Raw genomic sequence first — 6,834 nt, 5'->3', positions numbered from 1 at the left:
TCAACAAATCTCTTCATCTGTCTGCACATGAGTTCCTTCACCAAAAGAAAAAACGTATTACAATTCCTGCTAATAAATACCATCTGCCCCTAAGATTTTTATGAGGATTAAAAGATTTAAACTTGTGAAAAGAATGCATAAACTCTACTGAATTATGCAAATAGCATTAATTATATAAGTTAGGCAACTAACGTAGCTAGAATTTAAATTATCTTTATTTTAAGAAATACATCTCAGACACAGAGATGTCTGTCAGTTTAGATTCCCAACAGTAGAGAGCCACACTTCTGGAAAGCATGTTTGAAACTTGAATCCTTTGCCACTGTGGATGGAAATAATGGTTCCTTGGTTAAGTACCGTGACGTGAACATGTAAATAATAAGAATAATAAATACAAGAGTTACAATTTGTTGAATACTTACTATTTACCAGGTACTGTAGTAATTTAAACCTCACAATCCTATGAAGTAACTGCTGTAATAATTCCCAATTTGTAGCTGAAAAAAGCTTAGGCTTCAAATGGCCAAATCATTTGCTCCAGGGTCACACAGCAAAGATCAGAAGCAGGGTTTCTAGCACTCACTTCGGCAGCACACGTACTGAAACTGGAAGGACACAGGGAAGATTAGCGTGGCCCCCGTGCAAGGATGACTTGCATGTTCGTGAAGTGTTCCATATTTTTGGGGGAGTTCGAGATTTGCAGATACTAACTAATATATATAGAATAGATAAACAGTAAGTTCCTGCTGTGTGGCACAGGGAATTATATTCAGTATCTTGTGGTAGCTTGTGGTGAAGAAGAATATTAAAGTGAATATGTGTGTGTTCATGTATGGCTGGAGCTTTCTGCTGTGCACCAGACATTGACACAACACCGCAAACTGACTATACTTCAATAAAATGTATATACAAAAAAAAAAAAAAAAGAAGTAGGGTTTCTAAATAATGTGCTTACACTGCTATTTGTTGATTTGTCTAATTTAGACATTATTCATTGATTCAGGGCCTGGAATAGTAGCTAACTCATAATAGCTGTTCCATCACTGTTTGCTCGGGGAATTACTGGCAATTCGATCTGATTGGGATTGAGTTCTCTTACATTCCCCCCACGCCGAGGTCTCCTCTCCTACACTCCCAGTACGAGTACATCACAGTTTTCATTTCTCCACACTTAGTGTTTACTGTACTAAGATGACATTTCCTGACTTGCTCCATTTTATTCTTCCCCAGAGTAAATATTGTCCCCGTAGTTTTCTATGTGCCTCTTCTTAATATTTCCACACCCTCCCATGTCAGGGGTAGAATGTGAGATGAGAAGAGGAAGTCAAGGACAGGCAGACTTCTTGGGATCCCAACCCAAAGGGCACAGAGCATCTGGCTCCCCCACTTACATCATTCTCTTTTGATCTGTGTGTGTCGTAGTCTATTTCTAGTTCCACCTACTTCTGACCTGACCTAACCTGAATTTTCTTGAGCTCCTCTGAGCACAAGAGGAGCAACAGAGCTCATCTTTTTTTCTTAGTTCCCTCATTTTACTCAAAATAAACTACATTCCAAGCCTAATTTGACCAACTTTTTAAGCTACAAAATTATTCTGATTCCCCAACTTTTCAAGCTACAAAACTCTCAGCTGCTATAATCTGATCTTTCTTTAGTAGAATAATGCCTTCAGTGTAGAGTCAGAGATGCTGGCTTTTCAGCAACCACAGGACTTAAGCCCAATTACCAATTTGTTGGATTCAATTTTATATGCAAAGCAAACCTAGTTATTGGCATAAATGACACAAAGTGCTATTCCTATTTCTTTTCATCTTTTATTTTCAACACGTACGCCCACAAGAAAACTGTATACAGTTCTTCACAAATACATAACTGTGATGGCATGCGTGTTTTTGTCCGTGTGTATAATTCCTTGTTCTTTATTCTTTTCCTCCTTTTTGGCTACCTCAGGCCCATGCTACAGACGGGCCACATGCAGGCACCTAAAACACAGTTTCTTCATGGTCTTCTTTTACATCTGTGTGCGTCAAAATTCAGTTAGTCCATTAGTCCATTCATACTGATATGCGTGGCCTGTCAGGGTGCAGACTGCATTCCCGTTTGGGATGGTTTCTCAGCCAGCGCCCCGTGGTGCTCTCGCCCCAACCACTGCCCTCTGATTTAGCTGGTAACTAACCTCCCCAAAGCAGGAAGATACCTGCTGAGTTACATCACAGAGCTTCAAGTCCAGGGAGAAACTAAGGTCAGTTTCCAGATGCCTAGTGACAATTCACATTTCTATAGCGACTGAGCATTTGGAAAAATATTTCCATGTGCATTATCCCGTTTTGTGCTTACAAGACAACTTAGGAGTTGATATTTTTGCTTCTCATTCCGTAGATAAGGACATGACTTGTCTTTCAGTAAATGGTGTAACCACACCACGCTGGACTGCCCGGATCTGGGATAATGTCAGCTTCACATGATAGTGTGCTGGTGGATATTTTGGAATTGGCTATAGGATACGGGAGATTAAATTTCTGAAGCAAAATTCATGTCCACAGCCAAGAAATAAAACAGAGATTTTTATCTCTAAATATATGAAGAAGTTGTAGGCAGTAAAAACTCCAGAGTTTGCCTGTTTCCTCTAACCATGGTGGTCTCTGAAACAGCGCCCACCTGGTCTGACTTCTAACAAACAAGCAGTGGTGAGATGAGCAGAACACAGGAAGCAGTTCAGTGTGGGGTGATGTCGTACCGGCCTTATCACAGGCCTCCCACCTGGAAGAGAATGGCTGCAGGAAGTCACCCTGCAGCGACAGATTTCATTCCCAGGGAGTCAAGCAGGCAGCCAGGGCTCCAGCTCCCCGTCTTCCAGGGACCAGGGAAGTCAGTCTTGAGATTGCTCTAACGTTTCTCAATTCTCAGCTTCACACTCCACTGTACTACTTTCATCAGAAAGTCATCATTTGTGAATCTCTGCTCTATCATTACCCCTAAAATGCTGATGAACTTCATATCAGAGAAGATGATCATCTCTGAGGACGGCTTGTCCCAGCTGTACTTCTTGCTTGCATTTGTCATTGCTGAGGGTTGCATGCGGACCCATGAAATACTAAACATCATGCAGCCTCCAGGAAAGTTTACATTCGTGCAAGAATGAGAGTTAAAGACCAAACAGTGCTCAATATTAGTGTGAAAAGAGTTTTGACCTTGCAGACCCACTAAAAGGGCTTCAGGGACTCTCAGGGATTCCTGGACCACATTTTGAGAACCCCCGCTTAACGTCCGACAGACTAAGAAAAAGTTTTAAGTTGGATGGTGCTAACTGTTGGTGAAGATGTGGGAGTATGGGAACCTTTGTGCATCACAGCCATTCTGGAAGCAACACGATACCACGTAAGACAAGTTAAATATATGCTGCCCTGTGATCCAGAAATTCTAGTCCTTGATTTACACCCCAATCGGATTCTTTTGTAGGGCCCTAAGGGGAAATGTGCATTCTTTGTGGTCAAGGACTACAGGCAAAATGAATGCTTATCAACAGGCAAGCAAGTAGATAAAATGAAATATTTTGCAGCAATAGAAACGTGATCTGTGTACAGGGCAACATGGATGAACTTTCGAAGCACAATGCTAAGTTAAAAAAAAAAAGGTAAAAAGCAATAAGACATAAGACATACTTAGGTATATTAAAATTATAATGCACAGACTTACGGGCAAAGTGCAGCATGTCATAGCAGGCAAATTCTCCTGCAACAGCAAATAGAAAAGGCTGTATTTGTTACAAAAACGATGTTCTGTAGCTGTCAGGAATTTGTGGAAGAAATGGAGACAAAATGAATTAAAATTCCACAGAAGAGAGAACCATTTGAGGGGTAAGAAGACAATCTCCAGGAATTTTTCCCCTGGAGGAATTTTTTGCTTCTGGTCGCCAACTCACTGTTGGTCTCGGTCCAGGTGGAGGGCCTCTGTTAGGGAAAAATAAACCATCGAAGCTCTCAGTGGTTGTTACAAGGGTGGAGTGACAACTGGAAATTTGACAGACTTCAAATGCATGCCCAGTCTTCCCTACAGGACAGTTACTGAGTGCTGGGGCTGTGTGGACTAGACTAAAACTTCCAAAATGTAAAGTGAAATCTCCTATACTGTATGGTAATTAGGAAATGAATACACTACAAAGGGAGGGGTCCTGCATTAAAGTCACTGACAGACTCAATGAACCAGTCTCCCCTTCAAAGCGTTTGCCAGATTGAGAAGCTAAATGCAGCGAAAGGCTAATGTGCTAAACTGAAATCCTCTGAAGAGGATAATAGAACCTCTCACAGGCTTTCAGAGCTTAAGAGGCAAAGACCCAACAGACTCAGTCAAAATCCTGGCAGGATCAGGCTCTAGGAATAGGAAAAACTAAATGTAGATTGACTCTTACTAAAACTCCAGCGCAGACCTAACTCAGCTCAGACCCTGACTGCATTCAGTGGTCACTCCTCATCCTATGCACCTAAGAAAAGAAAGAAAAACCATCTTTGCTGAAAGACAGCATTCTCTAGAGCATCTCTGGTTCTTATGGTCCTTTATCTACAGTGTTCAGCAATGCAAAATTACAAACAGTGATTTTTGCAAAAAGTAAACCGGAGAAGCAGATATCCACAGATCACCCCAGCTCTGGAGTTAGCAGGAAGGATTTTAAAATAACTGATTAATATGCTCAAGAAAATAGAAGATGGATGAGTTAGATGAAAGTATGTAGATTTCTCACCAGAAAACGAGGATCTCTAAAAAAGAATAAAGTAGAATTTTCTGGAGTGATGACAACGTCCTAACCTTGATGAGGTGTGGATTATGCAGGTGTGTGCATTTGTCAAAATCTGTGTATGCACACTTAAGCTCCGTGCATTTCACTGTACATAAATTTTGCCTGAAAAGAAACAAACTTTTAAGCAGATATTGAAGTATAGTTAGTGATCTGCATCTTGAAGTATTTGGGGAGAAATACATCGATATTTACAACCGACTTTGAAGTGTATCCAGGAAAAAGTTTAATGGTTTATGGGTGGATAGATAAATAGATATGTAACAAAGCAAACCAAGTAGAATGCTAGTGACGGAATTAACTTTCATAGATATTCAATGGAAAAGTCTTTCAACTTTGCTGTATTTTTAAGTTTTTTCATATTACAGTAATATAACATAATGAGAGAATATTATGAATAATGGTATGCAAATAAATTTGACAGTTTGGGTGGAAAATGGACAATTTCCTCAAAAATTTAACTTATCTGATGTAGTAGTTTAAAATATTACACAAATTCTTTGGCACTTCCTTCAAAATGTGGAGCCCAATTCCTCTCTTTGAATATAGGCTGGATTTTGTGACTTAGTTCTATTTTTTTTTTAATTGAAGTATAGTCGATTTACAATGTTGCCTTAATTTCTGGTGTACAGCATGGTGATTCAGTTATACATACACATACATTCTTTTTCATTATAGACCATTACAAGGTATTGAATATAGTCCTCTGTGCTGTACAATATGACATTGTTGTTTATTTATTTTATGTATATTGGTTAGTATCTACAAATCCAAACCCCCGGTTTATCCCTCATCACCCTCTTCCCCCTGGTAACCATAAGTTTGTTTTCTATGTCTGTGACTCTGTCTCTGTTTTGTAGTTAAGTTCCTTTGTGTCCTTTTTTTTTTTTTTAAGATTCCACGTATAAGTAACATCATATGATATTATTATTCTTTCTCTTTCTGGCTTACTTCACTTAAAATGACAATCTCCAGGTCCATCTGTGTTGCTGCAAATTTCATTCTTTTTATGGCTAAGTAGTATTCCACTGTATATCTAAAAAATTAGAAGTTATAAAAATCAAGCTAGCAAACTGTTAAATAAAATACGTCCTATCTGCCTACCTTCAAACACACACACACACACACACACACACACACACACACACACACACACACACACCATCATAATAATCAGGAATGCTAAGTTAAATTTAGAATCCTTAGACTGTCCAGGTCCCTTCTTGCCAACCCAGCTAAGTCCCACAGTGCAAGAAGACTCACAATTGCATGTGTGAACACCCAGGACGTCTTAATTCTATCCAGACCCCCTAATAAGAGCCATTCATTAGGCCAAAGGGTGCACACCAGCAGCATGCTCTGCCTGCTGATGGGAGGATGCACCTGGACAACGGCCTGCACAAGCCCTAGAAGCAGGCTGAGGCCATCTAGGCATCCCAGGTGCTAGAGGAGGGCTGACACAGGTGCATGAGCCCCAAATGCACACATCCCTTTGGCCCCATGGACTCCTTGCCTTGCGGAAAGGCCGCAGCCGAAGGGGACCAGCGTGAAAGACAAGGTCAGGGCCTCTCTTCCAAATCTAAGGGCAGAACTAGGGACAAGAGTGCCCTACGTCCCAGTGTTCACTTTTCCATCCACTCAACCCTACCAAATTAAAGTAAGCGGTGACATTTACCCTACACTTTACAAGCATCTTCCCACAGGGTGCTTTTCAATCCTCACAATTTTATACGATCACTATCATACCATTTGATAGATGAGAATACTGAGCCAAAAGTGACTCCCTGCCATCACACAGTGAAAAAAACGAGTAATGTTAGGTCTCCAGTGGAAGACTTGCCTCCAAATTTCAAAAGTCGTGTTCTTTCCACTACTCAACACTGCCACACATCCCGCAGCTTTCTAGAGAACTGATGGGGGCTAAAAAAGAAAAGTGTAAACACACAGAGATTGTAAATACGTGGCTGAAACACTTTAGGAAAAGACCAGAAGCGGGGAAGGGAAATAACACCAAATACAGATCAGTTTCTGGGAAAAAAGCT

General features: G+C 40.5%; 1 non-coding gene across 1 annotated transcript; it reads left to right on the top strand.

Annotated features, from left to right (window-relative positions):
• Nucleotides 1-575: 575 nt before the first annotated feature.
• Nucleotides 576-682, top strand: LOC116661225. The gene has a single exon (XR_004317043.1). It is a non-coding gene; the product is annotated as a U6 spliceosomal RNA (small nuclear RNA).
• The last annotated feature ends 6,152 nt before the right edge of the window (nt 683-6,834 follow it).

The sequence above is a fragment of the Camelus ferus genome, chromosome 33 (genome assembly GCF_009834535.1).
Source record: "Camelus ferus isolate YT-003-E chromosome 33, BCGSAC_Cfer_1.0, whole genome shotgun sequence".
Classification (NCBI taxonomy): Eukaryota; Metazoa; Chordata; class Mammalia; order Artiodactyla; family Camelidae; genus Camelus; species Camelus ferus.
Note: the sequence above shows the minus strand (reverse complement) of the source record. Positions and strands in the feature narration are given on the sequence as shown.